At 35.9% G+C, this 21722-nt stretch overlaps 1 protein-coding gene across 1 annotated transcript in view; it reads right to left on the reverse strand.

Annotated features, from left to right (window-relative positions):
• Positions 1–21722, reverse strand: part of gpr85 (G protein-coupled receptor 85) — a 53040-nt gene that overhangs the window by 11702 nt on the left and 19616 nt on the right. The window lies entirely within an intron of this gene.

Consider the following 21722-nt stretch of genomic DNA (forward strand, 5'->3'; position numbering starts at 1 on the left):
AAAGTGCGTCCATCCTTCACAAATTAAATCCAAACGGCTCCAGGATGATAAACAAAGGTCTTCTGTGGGTAATCCGTGCGGTGTTGTTGTAGAAATATCCATATTTAAAATGTTATTAACGTTATAAACTACCTTCCGGTAGCGCCGCCATCTTAGACTCAGGAGAGAGTATTAGCGTAGTGTACGCACTTTTCTTAGTGACGTATGACAAATTCGGAGGGCGGGGGCACAGAGCAGCAGCAGAGAAACTCTGTACGCTGCGTAAGCTCTCATCCTGAATGCGGATCACTCCAAGATGGCGGCGCTACCGGAAGGTAGTTTATAACGTTAATAACATTTTAAATATGGATATTTCTACAACAACACCGCACGGATTACCCACAGAAGACCTTTGTTTATCATCCTGGAGCCGTTTGGATTTAATTTGTGAAGGATGGACGCACTTTTTTGGACTTGAAGGTCGTGGACTATTGCTGGACCCCGTGACATTACATTTAATGAACAAAAAGATCTAAAATATTTTCTAAAATATCCGAAAATGTGTTTGTCTGAAAAACGATGGACATATGCAACTCGGACAGCTTGGGGGTGAGTAAATCATGGGTTTAATATCGTTTTTGGCCGAACTATCCCTTTAATTTGGTAGTTTTTTTGCAATCATTTCCATATATCCAGCAAGGTTTAAATATATGTGCTTAACAGGACAGTAGTATAATTTTAACTTCCAAGCTGTTACACATTTGCTACTGCTCAGGGGAAAACAATATTCTACATTTACAAGCATCCATAGATCAACCTAGATTGTGGCGCCGATGATTAATGCATGTTTTTCTTTGTTCTTATATTTTCTCTTGTTTCCCTCTAGCTCTTGCTGTATAAGTGATAATGTAATGAGAGATGGAGAGAAAACGCATACTAATGGCGCTCTAATTAGCTCATACGCTGAATGCTTAATATCTGTGTGCAGTGATTTGGGTCGGAACGGCCCAGAATTCTTCATCAGCAAAGTCATTTTGTAAAAACAACTGTGTGTGCATTTTTAAACAGGAGGGACTCAGCGTGCAATGAAAACCATCCACTGGCACAGATTCAGCAACCTGCTTCCCTTAAACATTGACTGTTGTTCTGTAGTTAATTGAATTGGATCGTATAATTTCCACCTGTGCTTATTTGGTCAACGAGAATTTATGTTACGGGGGGGGGGGGCACTGTATTGCTAAACATTAAGTTTCTTAGAATAAAAACATACGTTTAAAAATATCAGTGAATGATCTCTTTATATGATGATGTAAGCAGGAAAAAATAATATCCACCTATAACATCATCTGCCACACATATGACACTTTGATTTATTATCAATCTAAGGCCTGGGACACACTTACATCTTAAACGATTTTAAATCCATGGAAGATCACAGACATGGGGACAGTGTCAAATTATTTTTAACAAAATAATCCACAGAAGGCACACACTGAATGATTCGACCAGACCACGAGACTACACGATTTCAATGTGACGCGAGATCTTACAGAAACACAAGATCAAAACGTGACTTGAGAAAACAAATGTTATGGTAGTTCTTGCATTATAATGACACTTGTTAGTTGATATTCTCATGTTTGTGGGTGTCTTGTTTCAGCTATACAAGCATGCAGCATCCGGTTGAAACTTGCATGCTGTCATTGGCTATTGCCGCTGTCATGTCAGAGGCAACCCCAACAAGAGTCGTAAATATCAAACTTGTTTGATATTCATGATTTGGGATCAGGGAGGCTCCAACGTGATTGGTAGCAGCAAAAATAATCACAATGCCACCACACACCAGAGATTTCTTTGGACAAAAAACACTGTCTGCAGTAAAACACTAATCGGGTCGCGCCCCCTTTCGAAATCTTTAAATTCAGCATTAGCCAGCATTAGATTGCACATTAAAGATTGACATGTTAAAAATTGGACCAAGTATTTAAAGCAACACTAAAGAGTTTTTGCTCTTTGCTCCCCCTACAGGTTGGAAGTGGAATTGTCCATTACCACTGTCGTAAATAATTTAGCCTACTGCAGCAAATCTGACTCTGATTGGATTGTAGGTCTGCCGTAAAGCAAGTTTTTGTAGTTTTCACTCAAACTACAGGACCGCGACCCGACGGTTGGAAACTTCTTTAGTGCGGTTTTGGCCGATAGAGGGCTCCAAAGCGAATGTGAAAGTGCCATGCACCCTGTTTTGAGTGAATGAACGACTGAAACTTTTTTGGAAACGTTATTTTAAGGTTAAAAAAACTCTTTGGTGTTGCTTTAACATGCTTGTATGATTGATCAAATGTAATACAGTTTATGTAACATGTCTTGCTACTCAAGCAAAGACACTGCAGTTCTTTTCTGGTTTCTTTTGGCTTTTGTTCCATTTCACGTTATGTACTAGCTCCTGGCATAACAAAACGTTTGTGCTTGTCTTTAAAATAACTTTCAGCATAACTCGCCTGCAGTCACACTTCAAGATAGTTGCATTTAATCAGTGATTGTGAAGGAAAACAAGAAAACAAACTTATTCCTTGACGAATAAAAAATTTTTATTACCGTTTTTATAACCATGCATTTTAATATTAAATTTTTAATCTTATTTTCTTCAGTGTAAAACTCGTTGACAAATAATTTTCATAATGGTTTTCGTCAACAAAATTAACACTGCACCACTAGAGGCCGCACTCTCAAAACATTAACAAAGCCAAAGCTTAAAGGTCACGTTCTTCCTGATCCCATTTTTCAAACTTTAGTTAATCTGTAATGTTGAAATTAGAGCATAAATACTACATGCAATATGATAAAACACGAAGTTCACTGCCAGGCGATATATTTTCTTTAACAGAATTCCCCTTTCAAAGCCTACAGCGAACAGCTGGTTTGGACTACAGACCTCTACTTCCTGATTGAATGACATCAATAAAACAGTTTTTGACTAACCTCCGCCCACAGGAATAGCTTTGAAAATGATCTGTATTGCAGTGCAGTGTATCATGTAGCTGTCCATCAATGTATTCAATGTGCAAAGTAGTTAAACCAAAAAGTGCACGATTAATAATATTGGCTTCTATTGAGTCGATTTTTACATGAGTGTAAACATTTTAATCTCTGTCTTTGTTTTTATAACTTGGACTAATGATGAATACTCTGGTAAGAAAACCAATAGACACCATCACAGAAATTCTTTTGGTTTTACTGGTTCTAATGGAATATGGCCCAAAACACATTACAGTGTATTGGTCTTTGTTGGTATTGGTTCTAATGGAATATGGCCCAAAACACACTACAGTGAAGTGGTTTTAATGGTAAAAGCTAATGGTTCCTATTGGTATTTTAATGGAAACCATTAGAATTTTCTGTGATGGTTTTATTTATTTTTTTCAGCAGGGTAATGTGTATTGATGTTGGTGTTTAAACTCTTAATATACTGTCCGAGTCACGTTAGCAAGCGGCTAATGCATGTGTACTTTTGTTTACATTTTGGCTATGGCCCAGCTACATACTTGCTTAAATGAGTGTAAAAATGTTGATGTCTGTCATCGTGTTTTTAACTTGGACTGGTGATGAATGATGTGTATTGATGTTGTGTCGGTGTTTAAACTCTTAATATAGTCTCCTGTCAGAGAGTCACATTAGCAAGCGGCTAACACATGTGCACTAACTTAGTGTTACATTTTTGCTATGGTCCAGTTAGCTTACATTTTGGCTTAAATGAGGATAAAAATGTAAAAGTGGCAGCTGCTTCTTGTTGAGAAAATTATACGTGCTTTCACGTCAGAGTCTCCAAAAGTCTCCAACAATGCCAGAAAGACATTACATTTTTCCGCAAGTTGGCAACACTATGGTGCAATTTGCTAATAATTGTATTATTTCATGGATAAGGGCATTTGTATTATCTGTACACTGATCTTATGCTAACATAATGAACAGCTGCGTGCTTGATGCTATATGAAATAATCACACTTTGCAAGTCTCACGAAATTAGACTTATGTCATGCAACATTTTGATAAAAAAATAAATGCAAAGTAAAAGTATCAAAATAAGAAGCATACAGTTACAAAACATCTCTTCACGTACTATTTTGCACATGATTTCAAATGACATCATACAAACCAATGTTGTTGTTTTTCCAAATTTTAGGGGAAAATTTTAATTACGGCAATGTGTCCATGACTGGATTTTGGTTCTTTGACATGGAAATATTTATAATGAAAAAATCTAAAAAGTTAAAAGCTTCAGTGCATGTTATACTATACATTTTTACAGTAAGGAAACATGTGGTATTTGGTGATCATTGGTATATGTAGAGACAATAATAAGGAATATAAATGTGTCCAAGACCAATTTTCTCATCCTCCGCAACAATTTTCAATCATTGTTTAAGCCCTCAAGGAACTAACATTTTCAAAAAAAAAAAAAATAAATATGTTGGAAGGGACATAATTGACTGTGACATTGAGATGGCTACCAGGTTAACAGTTCTTATTTTTTGCCTCAAGATAAAAGTTGAAATTTTGTTTGTCATAGTACCTAGACAACTTTTTAGTTTTCATTACCAAAACATGAGTTTGTAAATGCATATATTTAATGTAAGATCATGTTGCTGTAATAATTATTTTTTATAATGATAATCTAAAGAATGTAAATAATTTTATAGGAAATATTTTTTAAATCCTCTAAAAATAATGGTTCTAGTAAGTTCAGACCTTAATCTTATATGTGCAAAAAAAATGGCTTCAAAATCTGGATTTCGTGAGAACCACCCAAGTGGTTTTTAGATTTTTTATTACAAAAATCTTCATGGGCGTAGATTTAGGGTGGGACGCTAGGGACATGTCCCTAGCAATATTCAGGGAAGACTGAATTGTCCCTAGCAATAATTTCGACCAAACAATTAATCTGTATTTATATATAACCACTAATGTCCTTCTTATTCTTGTGTTTTCTATTTTTTACTTATTATATTTTTTTCAGGAATCATTTAAATGAGACTAGAAATCTTTTGCAATCCCGTTTTGTAAAAATTACGCTCTATGTGGTACACAAACGGTTAACAGCTTTCGTTCTCTGCAATGCCCGCCTCCGTAACTCACATCGCTAATATGATTGGCTTTGCATTTCTTTAGTCCCGCCTCTCTAATCACATTGCTAATATGATTGGATTAGCATTTGTTGAGTCCCGCCTCTCTAAATCACATCACTTTAAGGGCTTGTCTTTACTCGCTACGTGTGATAGGATGGTTTCACTTTGTACAACGCGCCAAAGTTCACTCAACAAGACGCGCGTGATTATTCGGGCTACAGGTAAGTGAGAAAGAAAGTATTATTAAACCCACTGTAGCTGTTTCATGCACAAAAAAAGTTGTGTCACATAATGATTCAAGGACAGTGTTTTCACCAATACACGACAATCCCATGTTAACCTGAGGAGTTGCAAACTTGTGTCAACCTTTTATAAATGGGGTGGCAAGGTTATTTAGGGGGTCCCTAATCCATGAAAGAAAAATAACCCCAACATGGTAAAAACATGAATTCATGTCATGATTGCTGAATACGTTACATTACTGCACAAATGTAGACATAATGTAAGGTTGCAGTTTAAACTTAAACTATGTTTTTCACACTGATTAACTGTCTGTTAATAAAAAGAAGATTTAATGTGAACTACAGAAATGTTAATAAACGTTGTTCAGGAAACAGCATGATATACATACCTACTTCAACACTGGGATTTTTTTTGGCACAATTAAATTAAGAATTAAATATTAATTGCAAATTCTTCATTGTTATAAAGTAAATATGGTTATATCTTACAATGTGATTTTCTTTTCTTTTTTGACAAAGACTTAAACAGTTACTGTTTATTAGGCTCTAGGACATAACGAATTGTTTATTATAAATTTGGGATGGCCGGGGGTGGCGAGTCAGATGTTACTGAGTAAAGTGCATACTGAGTTGTCTGTTGTTTGTGTCAAGTAAACGGTGATAAACAGTTTTTGCAATGCAACCATTTTATTTATGTCCCCACCAATGCCAGAATCAAACCTACGCCCTTGGTTTATTATAAATTTGGGATGGCCGGGGGTGGCGAGTCAGATGTTACTGAGTAAAGTGCATACTGAGTTGTCTGTTGTTTGTGTCAAGTAAACGGTGATAAACAGTTTTTGCAATGCAACCATTTTATTTATGTCCCCACCAATGCCAGAATCAAACCTACGCCCTTGAAAATCTTACATACTGTGTCTTTAAAATATATGATACAAAGTAATTAATGATTAATTTAACACTTTTGGGTCATTTTTAATTGTTGTTTCTAATATTATGTGTCACTCAGAAACGTGTCACATTTCAGAAGTTAAAACAACATTTGGGCTGTGCTTCATTCTATTCAAATGCATTTTATAAAGTCCCACCAGGCTAACATCTCAAAAACTGCACACTTGCAGGAGTCATATAGCATATAGCTCTAGGTTAATATAACAGCATGTTGGACATCGGCAAGTCAATGTTAGTGATGAACCCGAAGAGGATTAGTTTGGCTCAGCCGGTGCTCTGTACATTAACAGATAGGCTACTGAAAGACGCTGTCCTGACGGCTTGGCCTTGTCTACATGATCTAATTCATTAAGATGTGTATTGATTAGGGTTGAGTGGCAGGTAAAAAAGCCATTCTCCTGATCCAAACAGTCTTTGTCCAGATTGTGTTCCCTTAAACAGCTAATACTGTTGGATATGTTTTAGTTTAGAGGATAATGTTTGACTGCGAGTATGGAAATAAAGAGCAGCCGCTCCACCCAAAAATATCTAATTGGTCCAAAAACCTGCTCCACATAATTGTAAAGTGTTGATGTGATTTTGTTGTATTGGAAAAGATTTACTTAGGGCTGAAAATTACGACACTGGAAACTTGCCATGTCAATCCTGAGTATGCTGCATTTTAATGGCCTCAGATCAATAATTAAAAAGTCTATTCCATTATTGGACTGAAGCCTTATCTGTCATAATAAAATACCTTTTGTAAACATTCATCCAATAGTCCTTAGTCTACAATACACTACTGACATGTGCTATGCTTTGCTACTGCTTATCACATGCATTATGAGAGGGAAAGACAGATTAAATCCAGTCTGTGCAAGAAAAGTCATCAATATTTTTTGGCTGTTTTCCTTGAGAAGAAAACTGCAGGTTTTAACTGTGTATATGTGCCAAGAGGAATGTTTTCATATACAGGATTACTATATAGATATGAAGAGCTGAGATGCAAAACCCTGTAAGTGCATCTGACATGTTTTCTTGTAAATAAGCATTTTTATCAGACTCTTATGTTTACGTTCAGCATAGTCCTGCATAGGGCTGTCACTTTTTATCCGATATTCGAATATGCATTCGAACATGACGTGAAATATCCGTATTCGAACTATAAATAAACCATCCGGTTTTTGAAATGCCATGTGTAGCGCATTTTTTACAGTAACACCTCGTAATAGGAAGGAGGCTGAGAGTGAGACCGACGATGACAACTGTGCGCAAGAGAGGGAATCAAATGGGACCAAAATGAACCTCATGTGCATGTCAAGATAGAATTACAGTTTGTATATAAAATGACATATTGTTTATAGTGTTAAATATTATAGCAGAATAAAAAGCTTGTATTAATACGTTCGCATTATGAAATTAGCATGTATGAAGATAATTTCATATTTTTTACAACGCAATGTAAAGTTTATATTAAACAAAAACACAATTTGTCTTGTAAACGGAATTGAAATGATCATGTGCTGACTGTTGGGCGTCACATTGACGACAAGTGAGATCTGCTTAAAGCGGTAAGTTTAATTTCATCTCAAGTATCAAAGGGTTTGTGCTCTCTATCATTGAAAACGGGCAAACAAACAGCACGCGCAGGGTTAATGTACTTGTGAATGACGGCTCACAAACGCGCGGGATAGGCTTTGTATGTGTGCTTGTTGTCAATGACAGTTCTGGTCACAAACACGCTCAAGCGCGGGATATGTGTGCTTGTCAGTGACGGGCATTAAATCCGCGGAATTCCGCGGAGTTTTCTGCCGAAATCTGCGGGCGCGAATTCCGTTTGGGTCTGCCTATATACTCCTGCTGCTATTTAAGTTGTCACGTTATTGTTTGTAACTGCTCTGAATCATTTTTTATATATATTAGTTTGTTATTCATAAGTTGATAACCTGCTGTTTCAAACATTAAGTAAAAAAGTAATCCAGACAACCCTGTTTATGACTGTCACTGTTAATAATTTTGTGATTGAATCTCCATTACGGTGGTTTTTTTTTGATGCGCGTGGGGGGGGGGGGGGCGGCGCCTAGATATTCGAATATATTCGGATACATTGCATGATATTCGAAATCCGTTCGAATTTGATTTTTCTCAAAAGTGACAGCCCTAGTCCTGCATGGGTCCATTTTGGAAACGCACCCCCCACCCCCGCTCGTTCCTGCAAAGTTCAGCACCACATCCGACTCGTCACCCATGATAATATCAAAATGAAGTCCACATTCCCCCCAGACTTGTTAATATTTGGCCCGTTAACCAATCCGTGGCCGCGATAAATCACACATGCTAAAATCATTCCAATTAAAGTGCTTTACGAATGGGCTAATAATAACAGACTAAAACTCTTCATTGTTGTTCCGAATACTTCATTAAAATTCAATTAGACATATTTACTTTAGAAAAAGTGTGTTATACTACCGGTCACAATTGTGACCGTTAAAAAAATTCTCAAAATATATCTGTAAGTGACCCCACCTACAAAATTGATAGTTCTATTTGTTAATTAAGATGTTTTACTTCTTTTTGTAGTAGTCTGAGGTAGACATCTTCTTCTAGATGTGCAAGCAGGAAGTAAACTGATCTGGTCCATGTGACCTTTCACCCTAGTCACATGACATTGATGCATTTAAATCAAGACAATCTATTTTTTCATTTAAAAGTTTAATTTCTTGCCCAGAGCCAACATCAACACTTTTAGGGCTTTCAGAAAGAAGAAAAAAAACACGGTCACAAATGTGACCGGTGGGATTAAACGGGTTAATACGTAGTATTTACACGTAACTTTAAAAAACAAAAAAACTTATTTTTGGTACGTTTAAATAGATGCTAAAACGTACAAGACGTATTTACAACATTTAAACGTAGCATTATTACGTTTTGATTGCTAAAAAAAAACTTAAAACATTTACGTATCTTTCATTCCATAAAGATTGCTGTATCATTTGCTTTTAACCATTTTAGCGATATGTTACCACCTTAACCCTACACCAAACCTTACCCTAAACCCAAACCTTACCCTAAACCCAAACTCTTTTTATACAAAATGTTTAAATACGTAATGTAGTCTTTTAATATTATGCAACGTAATGGACAGATGTGTTTAGGAACCTATTAGTTACAATATAGCATTCAAAAGATATTTTAAGATGCTACAGTCCTACGCAAAACACTTTATTAAAATCATTTAACGTTGCTGTTTAAAAAATCATAACAGACAGACAAGTGTAATCACAACAACTTATTTATTGCAAATATTAAAATCAGTACCAAAAGTAGTTAAAATGACGATGTGCTGCAGCCGCGGTCCACTCTGGAGTATATGAAGTAAAAAAAAAGTATTAAAGTTATTAATCCAAGAGTTTGATCAGCGTTGATCCGGCTTCCCTCTGTCACAGCGAGCTTTTTTAATTTCAAACGTACACCAACGGAAATGGAAATGACGCAAATATGTCACGTGGCACTCAAAGAGCCAATGAGCTTTTGATATCACTGCCGTAAAGCAATGTGTCGTAAAGCTGAGACTGGATATTTGAATTCACATTAACGAACGCGTGATCTGACTTTACGGTTGCTGATGAGAACTCGGATCAAGATCGCTGGATAAAGGGATGAATTTGGATCTGTTCCTCACAATCGTATGAATTTTAAAGATGTGGATTACAGCAAATGAATAAAAGTAACATCTTTTGTGAATTTATGTTGTATTTTGTTGCAATTATTGCTTAGTAGTATAATAACGTATTGCATAGAAGACAGCAGGAGAAAACACATTTTTGTGTGTCATGGCAAACAAACTAAATATAAAAAAAAGGTTAAATAAACAGAAATGATATTAAATTTAAAGTTTTAAAATGTTAAATATTGTGAAATTCTTTGAACATCATAATCATTTCATTAAGTAAATGGGTAAACTGTCTTAAGTAAGTCAGAAAATATGACTGAAACATGTCATTGTTATGAGTAAGAAACGCCAATGCCCGCGATTTTAATATTTATGAATAGGAGTAATTTACATACAAATTTGTACGTTTGTAAAGCTGTAAATACATAAATAATTTACGTCTTAGTCCTGTCAAAACGTCAATATTATACGTTTCAGTGTGTTTTAAACATAAGTAAATGTACGTATTGTACAACCACACTGAAACGTAAAAATACACACATATTCTCATGAGATCACGTTGGCGATGCACATAGGTTCACATGACGAGCAACACAGAACACGGTGTAAACCTATTTTACACCACTGCTGTAAACCTTCTTTAATCATGTGAAAAAACTTGCAACTTAACATACGAGCGTCATCATTCATTCAATTCTTCTGTTCACTTTGAGGACTTTGCTGAAACAACGTTAAATGGATTCTGCCAGCAAAGTGTTATTTTTGAATTGCCTAAGGTTGAGAGTAAATGTATTTGAAGTGAAAGTATTTTTTATGAATGTATATTATATGGCAAGAGCATTCAGTCAAAATAATTATCTTATTTTTGACAGAGGTGGTGTTTACACCACACTCTTTAATCATATTTTTAATTTTTATACAATTGCACAATTATGGAGATATCCAGATACATTTCAGTAAATGTTGTTTACTGCAAATATGCATATTTTTGCTATCCACTGGGTGGCGATCTTACCCAACTTAAACACTGAAGCATTCACTCAACACTAAAAACAGCCTGTTTTGATCAGGCTCTGAATCTGATCTCTTACAAAAGTTCTTCACATAAATGGAATTATCTCAGATTTTAGCTTAAAATTTTTAGAGGTGATAAGAGAACAAATGAAGGTAAGATGAAACGTTTTTTTTTTTTTTGAAAGCGGATGGTCTGTTCTTTCATTTGATATTTTATGTTTATTTAAAGAAGATAATTTTTCTGCAAAGCATTAAACTAAAACTGGGTGGAAACTTAAAAAAAAAAAAAACGCTGATGGAGAAAGAGTTAAGCATGCCTTCAAGCATATATGATCATCTCTTCAACAGTTGCACAATATAAATGTTAATGTATAAATTAGATGAATGTTGGTTTTAAAATAAACACCACAGTCTTAAATCATATTTTCATTGTGTCTTTGCTGCGTCTGTGTTGGTTGGGAACTGCGCTCTGTTTCAGTCACACTTGATTCTGAGGAACTACTTTGTTTGGCGGAAGAGTAATATTTGTACTAATATAATTACAACTTATTTGTGTTTTATTTTATAAAATCCCACTAACGTTATGCATATGAAGTAACCGTTTTATAAACGCAATAACCCCCACGAAGCATCGTGCCTAACAACGCCCCTTAGCTGTTATAAAATGCACTGGTAACTCACTGCTTCTGGGCTTATTGCTTTAATATAGCCTAGTGTCAGAGAGTCACATTAGCAAGCGGCTAACGCATGTGCACTAACTTAGTGTTACATTTTTGCTATGGTCCGGTTAGCTTACATACTGGCTAAAATGAGGGTAAAAATAATAAAAAGGCAGCTGCTTCTTGTTGAGATGAGTATACGTGCTTTCACGTCAGAGTCTCCAAAAGTCCCCAACAATGCCAGAAAGACGTTACTTTTTTTTTTAAACGTCACTAAAGTCTGTAAAGTCCGCAAGTTGGCAACACTATGATGCAATTTGCTAATAATTTTATTATTTCACGGATAAGGTCATTTTTATTATCTGTACATTCGATTGTACATTGTGGTATTATCTTATGCTAACGTAATGAACAGCTGCGTGCTTGATGCTAAATGAAATAATTACACTTTGCAAGTCTCGCAAAATTAGACTTATGAGGTGTCATGAAAAAAAGCTATGTAAGAGTATCAAAATAAGAAGCATACAGTTACAAACATCTCTTCATTTTGCACATGATTTCAAATGACATCATACAAACCAATGTTGTTGTTTTTCCACATTTAAGGGGAAAAATTTCATTACGGCAACGTGTCCATGACTGGATTTTGGTTCGTTGACATGGAAATATAAAAAAATCTAAAAAGCTTCAGTGCATGTTATACTATAAACATGTACAGTAAGGTAACATGTGATATTTGGTGATCATTGGTAAATGTAGAGACAATAATAAGGAATATAAATGTGTTCAAGACCAATTTTCTCATCCTCCGCCACAATTTTCAATCATTGGTTAAGCCCTCAAGGAACTAACAATTTGAAAAAAAAAATGTTGGAAGGGACATAATTGACCGTGACACTCAAGTGTAATCACAACAACTTATTTATTGCAAATATTAAAATCAGTACCAAAAGTAGTTAAAATGACGATGTGCTGCAGCCGCGGTCCACTCTGGAGTATATGAAGTAAAAAAAAAGTATTAAAGTTATTAATCCAAGAGTTTGATCAGCGTTGATCCGGCTTCCCTCTGTCACAGCGAGCTTTTTTAATTTCAAACGTACACCAACGGAAATGGAAATGACGCAAATATGTCACGTGGCACTCAAAGAGCCAATGAGCTTTTGATATCACTGCCGTAAAGCAATGTGTCGTAAAGCTGAGACTGGATATTTGAATTCACATTAACGAACGCGTGATCTGACTTTACGGTTGCTGATGAGAACTCGGATCAAGATCGCTGGATAAAGGGATGAATTTGGATCTGTTCCTCACAATCGTATGAATTTTAAAGATGTGGATTACAGCAAATGAATAAAAGTAACATCTTTTGTGAATTTATGTTGTATTTTGTTGCAATTATTGCTTAGTAGTATAATAACGTATTGCATAGAAGACAGCAGGAGAAAACACATTTTTGTGTGTCATGGCAAACAAACTAAATATAAAAAAAAGGTTAAATAAATACAGAAATGATATTAAATTTAAAGTTTTAAAATGTTAAATATTGTGAAATTCTTTGAACATCATAATCATTTCATTAAGTAAATGGGTAAACTGTCTTAAGTAAGTCAGAAAATATGACTGAAACATGTCATTGTTATGAGTAAGAAACGCCAATGCCCGCGATTTTAATATTTATGAATAGGAATAATTTACATACAAATTTGTACGTTTGTAAAGCTGTAAATACATAAATAATTTACGTCTTAGTCCTGTCAAAACGTCAATATTATACGTTTCAGTGTGTTTTAAACATAAGTAAATGTACGTATTGTACAACCACACTGAAACGTAAAAATACACACATATTCTCATGAGATCACGTTGGCGATGCACATAGGTTCACATGACGAGCAACACAGAACACGGTGTAAACCTATTTTACACCACTGCTGTAAACCTTCTTTAATCATGTGAAAAAACTTGCAACTTAACATACGAGCGTCATCATTCATTCAATTCTTCTGTTCACTTTGAGGACTTTGCTGAAACAACGTTAAATGGATTCTGCCAGCAAAGTGTTATTTCTGAATTGCCTAAGGTTGAGAGTAAATGTATTTGAAGTGAAAGTATTTTTTATGAATGTATATTATATGGCAAGAGCATTCAGTCAAAATAATTATCTTATTTTTGACAGAGGTGGTGTTTAGTGGCTTTTGCATGTGCTCTTCATTAAGCTACTATATAGACAACCACTGACCTTTACATATACAAACGCTACAGTACATGGACTAAAAACCCCAATTTTTATTTAACATTTTGATAACTCCAAATTCTTGCCCAAATCCTAAATATCTAGATTTTACATATCCTAGTATTGGAGTTGATGGATTTGAGCAAGCAGCCCACCTCCAATACCTATGGTGTAACCATTTCATATCCATTAGTTTTTGCTGTCCCCTATTTTCCAAACACCGTACAGGACCTGCAGACATGGGACATTTATCTGAGAGCAAGAGGCTGTCAGCAAGAGGCTTTCAACTTTATCTTGAGAAGAGTCCTGGCACAAACATGCTCTTAGAGCATTCGCCCCACAAGATAAGAGTGACAGAGATGCATGTAGGGTCAAAGTGGCTCCAACACCTGTTTGGACCCGGTCCAGGTTTTTGCATTGGACTTGATTCTCCCACAAACGATCAAAAAGCCTCTTATGTGCTGAAAATTTCTACAAACCCATGCATTAGGCTTATCAAATAGATATGAGCTTGCTGCATCTGTGTTTACTGCTGAACTCTCTTGAGAATATGGAGGCTAAAAGCAAAGAGACATCAACAGCTGTTGAAAAGTCCAAAGCTAAACCAGGCGTTTTTACCCGATGCAGCCTCAAACGTATCCCACCATTTTAGTATAAAATGAAAAAAGCCTATAAGCTATTTGGAAAACAAGAAATAGGCTGCTCTGCGCCCACCCTAACTTCCTGTTTTAAGAGGAAACACAGGAGAGAAATCTGTGCAATGCAAACCTTTTACTGGGTTTTCAATGAACTAACGAATGCCAACAAACTGGCTTCTTGGCCACAGCGACACATTTTAATTGCCAAATAAATTTTAAAAAGCAGCATAAATTTTGGCACTGTCGGGAAAAGTTGTGCACAGGAGACAAATAAAAAATGCAATCAATCAAATAAAAAGCCAAAAGCTACAGCTCCAATCCTTTCTTTTGAGAGATGCATATTTTTGCTTCAATCATATTTCCCTTTCTCCCTTTACCACTTCGCTAATGTTCAAAATAAGTGGCTTATTTTCATCTTTTAAGCCCACTCCCTGGATGATGCAGAGGAGATATAACCTAACCTGACATTTCTTTGTACATATCCCAAAATACGTTTTTCCACAAAATTCTGAAATGTCAGCGAGGCTGTGATTGCTGGAGAAATACCAGAAGATATCAAGATAGACTATTGCAGATCTTAATGTAAAGATTGTAACTTCTGAAACTGTAAACAGTATTTAACTATGTACTTTTTTTCACCACAAAAGAACAAATAATGAAAAAGGAAATACAAATTCAATCACTGGGACATTTTAGAAGAGTTTTAAAGTGCCCCTATTTCATTACTAAAAAACAATGTTATTTTGTGTATTTGGTATAATGCTGTTATGGGAATGAAGAAACTGGGCCATGACAAATGCAATGTGTTTACGTGGTTTATGGTTAAAAAACTAATTTTTTTTCACATAAAGTACATTTTTGTAGTTCAAAATTTCCCTCTCTTCCTGAAACACACCGATTTTGCACAAAACTCAAGGATTTGAAAAGTGTTGTGTCGCTGGTTGGCCTGAATACCTCTGACGTCAGCCGGAAATGTGACGCTCGTTACCATGTTTGAAAGATCTGCGCACAATGCAATACTAACAGCAGTTAACTTACAGGCTGAGTCCGAAGCGGGAGGAATTATGATAATCTCGGTCTTTCCTTTGGGGTTTGTACCTTTTGCATATCGTTTACATGTACTAATACACACTTAAACACCAAAGGAAATGTAAAACTTAATCGGACAATAGGTGCTCTTTAAATTAGATAATTTGGAAAACAAGAAAAACCAAATATGATTTTGGTAATATGTGACCACTGTGCATAGCAATCCTGTATACTAGCCATAATTTGTATTAAATACATTATGGCCCCGTGCACACTGCAATTTATTTTGGTTGTCCCTTCACCTTAACTCATTCCCCGCCAGCCTTTTTTTTTAAATGTTGCCCGCCAGCATTTTTTGTGATTCTCACAAAAGTTTCACAAAATGCCTTCCAGGAAAATGTTCTTCTATAAATATATAAACATCCAAATATACCAAATAAAAGAACAGTCCCTCTGCTTTCAAACAAACAAACAAAATTGGAAAGAAACGTTTTATCCTATCTTCGTTTTTGAAGAAATTAACCTACCCATATTTGAGAGGTTATAAAAAGAGAAAGAGGAGCGCAAATTCAAAATATGTGTTTGAGGTGTCGTGTGTGGTTCGTCATGTCAAAATATTGTGTGTTCGGTATGTCATGTGAACCTATGTGCATCATACGTCATGAACGTGCCTGCTGCACAGGTGTCAAAAGGGTTTATGATAAAAGAGACTCTCACATTCACAAAATACTTGCAAGACACTAACTTAACACTAAACATGACTTTTGACAAAACATTTCCCGGCCAATGACGCTTTCCTGACAAGTTTTTACAGTAATCTTTAATTCCACTATTATCCAGATGACACTTTGAACACAAAAATAAATTTGTGACAGAACACCCAGCACACACCAGCTTACTAGTGGAGAGGAGACAGAGTGATATAGCCAATAAGCATGAGGGGATGATTAGTAGGCCAACGGGTAAGTTTGTCCTGGATGCCAGGGCACACCCCTACTCTTTTTCAAAGAACATCCTGCGATTTTTAACGACCACAGAGAGTCAGGACCTTGGTTTAATGTCTCATCCGAAGGACGGTGCTTTTTTGACAGCATAGTGTCCCCATCACTATACTAGGGTGTAAGGACCCACACAGACCACAGAGTGAGCACCCCCTGCTGGTCTCACTAACACCTCTACCAGCACTAACCTGGTTTTCCCAGGTGGTCTCCCATCCAAGTACTGACCAGGCTCAGCCCCACTTAGCTTCAGTGGGCAAGCTGTCTTGGGCTACAAGTATGAATTAATCACATGACATACGTCATCGTAACAAGGTAGTCATTAACGGGAATGACGTTAAACAAGCACAACCACAAGGGACAGCTGTTTAATATCTTTATTTGCATGTAAATAGAGCTGAAGTAGGCGGAGTCAATTATTCCTCTTATACCACAAAAATTGTTCCGGTGGTTATTATAAGATATTGACAGGTGAGGTGTGCGGTTTACAGAAAAATAATCAACACCCATAAAGCATTTCTCAACCAATCAGAATAAAGCATTCAACAGACCCGTGGTATAAAAAAATCCTAATATCTTTGTTACTTGCTACAATGCATCACATACATAATGGGCTATAAGGTAAAATCCTAATCAATACAGCATTTGGCAGTGTGGTTTGTCAAAGCCGAAAAACTTCCCAGTTATTATTGATTTCCACGTACTGTAGCTGTACACTACGGCAGACTGAGTCATTTCAGGTGAAAGCAAACATACAGTACCTCCATACCTTTCAACAAACTAGTCACACATAACTTTTCTCTTAGCGGCATCGCAGCCTTTATTTCACACCTACGTCAGTGCGATTATCTGAATGGATGAACAGAGCATTTTTACAGTCCCTCCAACTAATATTTCATTGTTGTAATTGTGGAGTCCCAGTGGTCATCTAAATGGACTAAACAGAGCGCTCTTGACCTCAGTGATCCGATGGGACTTGTTTGGTATAAGTGATGACTCTGTTAGAGTGAGATGAATTCGGCAGCAGAGTCTCGCTACCGTTTCGTGTGGCACAATAATTTCCAAATCCGTGAGTGACCACGACAGAGCGATGATGCCAGAAGCCAGCGTGTGTGCACAACACCTACACACTTGTTTTTTTTATTTGCAAACAGCCATGCACTTAGTGCTCAAGGATGTGCAGAAGAATGGAAAGATGGGCTATTTTGCTTATCCTGCCTTACTTCCCTCCCACTTGGCATTGTGTTGACACTGATTATTCAAACCGCCTCCGCTGTAGGAGAGACGAGTTAAGTACAGAACCTTAAGTGAACTACGCTCAGTAAGGATTCCTAAAATCTTAACGATAATGACACCTATAATAAGAAAATATATGAGCATATGAGTGTGGCATCGCATGATTGATTTGTGTGAATGAAATAGTAAAAGGTACAAATAAAACGCTATAGCAGTTGCTCTTAAAATCCTTATTGATGACAATAAATTACCCTTAATGCAGTGCTTGAAAAACAAGCCAATTTTAAAGCTTTTGACACATAAAAAATATGTGGACATCGTGAAGAGTCAAAGCAAAGGATATAAAAATAAAACATTTGCTCAACATCCTTGTTAAACCCATATTTAACTTTTTCTGTGGACAAAAACATTATTTTTGTACGATTTGCCTAGACCCCTGTGAGGTTGGGGTTAGGAGTCGGGTTTCGTTATTAATTTTTTTTTTTATGATAACTGTATGTTTTTGCATAATGAACTTTGTAGGAATTCATGCGAATTAGCCAACTCATAAAATATGTTATGCATTCTCGTGAGATCAGGCTGGATTTTTAAATAACATACCAGTTATCACCCATGTGACCACATTCCTGTCAAGCTACAAAATCTATTAAAAAAAACTATTTTAAAAGACGGTTTTGCAATTTTGCAATATTCCATATTATCAAGCTGAAAACTGACAGAAATTCACATCATTATCCATTGACCATATGAACTGAAAATAACAGGTTTGGAACAATAAAAATAAAACTGACCACATTTTTAATATTTGTTTCTGAACTCCTTTAAGAAATATAGTGTAACAACAGATATAGAGATAAATAACAAATAAAAAGCGCAGAAAGCAAAAATAATGCATCGGATATAATGGCTATGGTTTTCTAACAAAGTTGCGTCCCGAGCCGAAAAGACAGAAAGAGCGCATGACTGCATGATCATATCACCGTATTATTGGCTGTTTCTCAATGTCAAGGAAGGACCCCCGGAAGCCAGAATTTCGAGGATGCTACGTCATCGACATCCATCGAAGGACTGTTCCAATGTCTAGGATCCTCGGAATTGCAACCAATGACTGAGTCCTTGGTTCGAAAAATATCCCATATACAGGAAAGGATGCATATGTGTATCCTTTGCACTCTCAAACCACCCACAGTCCTATGCGCGCCATGCTGAAAGCACACCTTTTTACTGACGTAATGACACAAAGACGTGCACTTGCTAGCCTGTTCCATTCACGTGTTCTCCAAATTCTAAAGAGGAGCCTCGCCTAGCCTCTGAAGGAAGTGACTTGGAAAGACCAGTCCTGCCAAGAAAGTATCCTTGACATTGAGAAACAGGCATTATGTAGCCATGCGAGCCACAAATTAAAGCTTGCTGAGCCTTGCAATGAGTAAATACTGGTCTAGGTTAACTATAGACTTGATAGTCTGCCCATGCAAAAGAAGTACATTTTTATAGTGTACTTAAAGTGCTCTATTTTTACGCACCAATTTTGTGCGTCAATGTCGCACACCTGCAGGTGATCGGTAGGTGCGTAGGAGAAGACAATGAAGTCCAAATGTAGACAGAAACACAGAAAATACCGCACACTATCTTCTTACAAATAAGATGCCTAATGAAGATTATACGATCGAAACGTTGCAAATAAAAACATTTGATGGTTTTTTGCTATAAGATAGTGTGCAGGATTTTCTGTGTTTGTGTGTACTTAATACACAAAAAAATATTCTTTAGTACTTACTTGTGGTTTTTGTGACACCATGAATATGAACTAAAATGTGAATGAAGTATACAAGTTTAATTTAGTGTTAAATATTTTTTTTAATACAGAGATTAAATTAGAGATAATTTTAGTTCATTTTCAGAAGTACCAAAGGGGCATTTTTAGAATAGTACAAAAGTACAAAATTTGTGTGTGGAAATAAGGCATTTTAAGTACATTATGAAATTACAACTTTTTCACCTGGGTGGCTATGAGTCACCCACTTCGAGCCAAAATATGTTTTTTGGTGTTGATATTCAGTGAATACAAGGTTAATTTTATTTGATTTATTTTGGGGCTGTGGTTAGATGTCCATACATTTTCACTGACAGCCCAATGTTTGCTTTGTCTGGACTGTGTTTGGACTTCTTTTAGCACAATATTGCTTCCTGGATACTTACCCAATGCATATTAGTCTTAAAGCTTACAAAAGGAGACCTTCCCTCACCCAAAGACAAAGAACATCTGCATAAGAGTAATACTGTATTCCTTTCAGATGTGGAATATTTCTACTTGATTTAATACCATATTGCATTGCATCACTGCTTGCATGTTTAAATACTGCATAGACAAGTCAAATTGCGAATTTTAGTATCTGTTTTTTTTTAAGTGTGATGATAAACTAAAGATCATTTTTATAAAATGAATGTGGTTGCATACCTGACGACTGGTCATGAAAAGAAGTAATTTGCTGTTTTTTTTTGTTACACATTCTGAAAAGTGCTATAGAACAAAAAATCTGAATAGTTTAAATTGTATTGAATAAAACACAACATGGTAACATTACTGATATTAATGTGAATGTCAGGGACTATGTCTTCTAGCGTAAGAATGGAATGTAATGAATTTCTTAATTAATGTTTTAATGAAAATTTGTGTTATATTTTTATATCATTATTATATAATGTAACTACTTGCATTACTTACAGTATTTATTTAGTGAAGCCTAGTGAATAAAAGCTGAGTTTAGAATGGCATTGTGGTACTGCATTTAATACACCTTGCACTGAATTCCAGATTACCATTGTGCATTGGAGCAAAACAGCATGGTAAGTATTAACACACCTGACATGGACCGCAAATTACTTCCACTGTTAAACAATGCTGTAATGATGCATTTATTTCTCTATGCCTTACAGTAGCATGAGAGGGCTCTTATACAACTCTATACCACTGCATTATGCACATAGCTTGTAGCCTTGGAAACTGTCTATATGGACAGTATGGCAAAAATGTTACATTCAATACCTTAGAAACCGCGTGTCTGACAAATACGACAATGTAAGCTTCAAAACACAGTTATTGTTGCGAGGTTTAAAAGGTGACTTAACATTGGTTTAATCTGTGTGAGTAAAGCTGTTGATGCTGAACTAGTTTCTCTGGCCATGAGAACGAAAAATTACAAGCAGAATATGGCTGTGTACATAATTATAGAGATATGCTTTAGCAGAATGAAACCACTTTAGCCCCAAAATTCAAGTAGGAAGTGTACAATTTAATATTTTTAGTCCATTATTAATTTTTTTAAATTTGCATAAAACCCTTCCTACCTCTTGTTATATGAATTCAATAAACAGCTTATGAATAATTTAGGGTTATTAAATTTGTAGGCCTACTATTTAAAAATCACATGTGTGACCTTCTCTCTTAAATTCAGGCTAAATTCTCATCATGCATTTTTTAAGATTAGTTTCATCAAAGTTTGATTTCGATCATTGATGTGTGATTGATTTCAATCTTTAACATGACCTTACTCACTATTAAAGGCGTGGTGCATGATTTTTGAAAACAAAAAACTCTGGAAAAGGGAGTAGGGCCGAGTACCAAAACACACTTGCAGCCAATCAGCAGTGGGGGGCGTGTCTATTAACTGACATTGTCACCTGGGTTGCGTATGTGTTAGGCGGGTCTATCAAAAGAGGGTCCAGATTGGGGTAGGGGCATGTTTGTTTAGGTGATTAAAATATCAATATTGGCTTTCAGAGATCATGCACCCCACATTTTAAGATATCAAGATATTATTTTCACAGAATGGTCGGTAACACTTTATAATAATTATGAAGGTGTACGAATCATAATGAACTAATACCTAAATTAATTATTTCTTAAATATGATCTATTGAACAACTAACAAACATGTCACATTGTACTTAATGATGACTCTTCATTA

This window comes from Paramisgurnus dabryanus, chromosome 1 (genome assembly GCF_030506205.2).
Source record: "Paramisgurnus dabryanus chromosome 1, PD_genome_1.1, whole genome shotgun sequence".
In the NCBI taxonomy this organism is placed as follows: Eukaryota; Metazoa; Chordata; class Actinopteri; order Cypriniformes; family Cobitidae; genus Paramisgurnus; species Paramisgurnus dabryanus.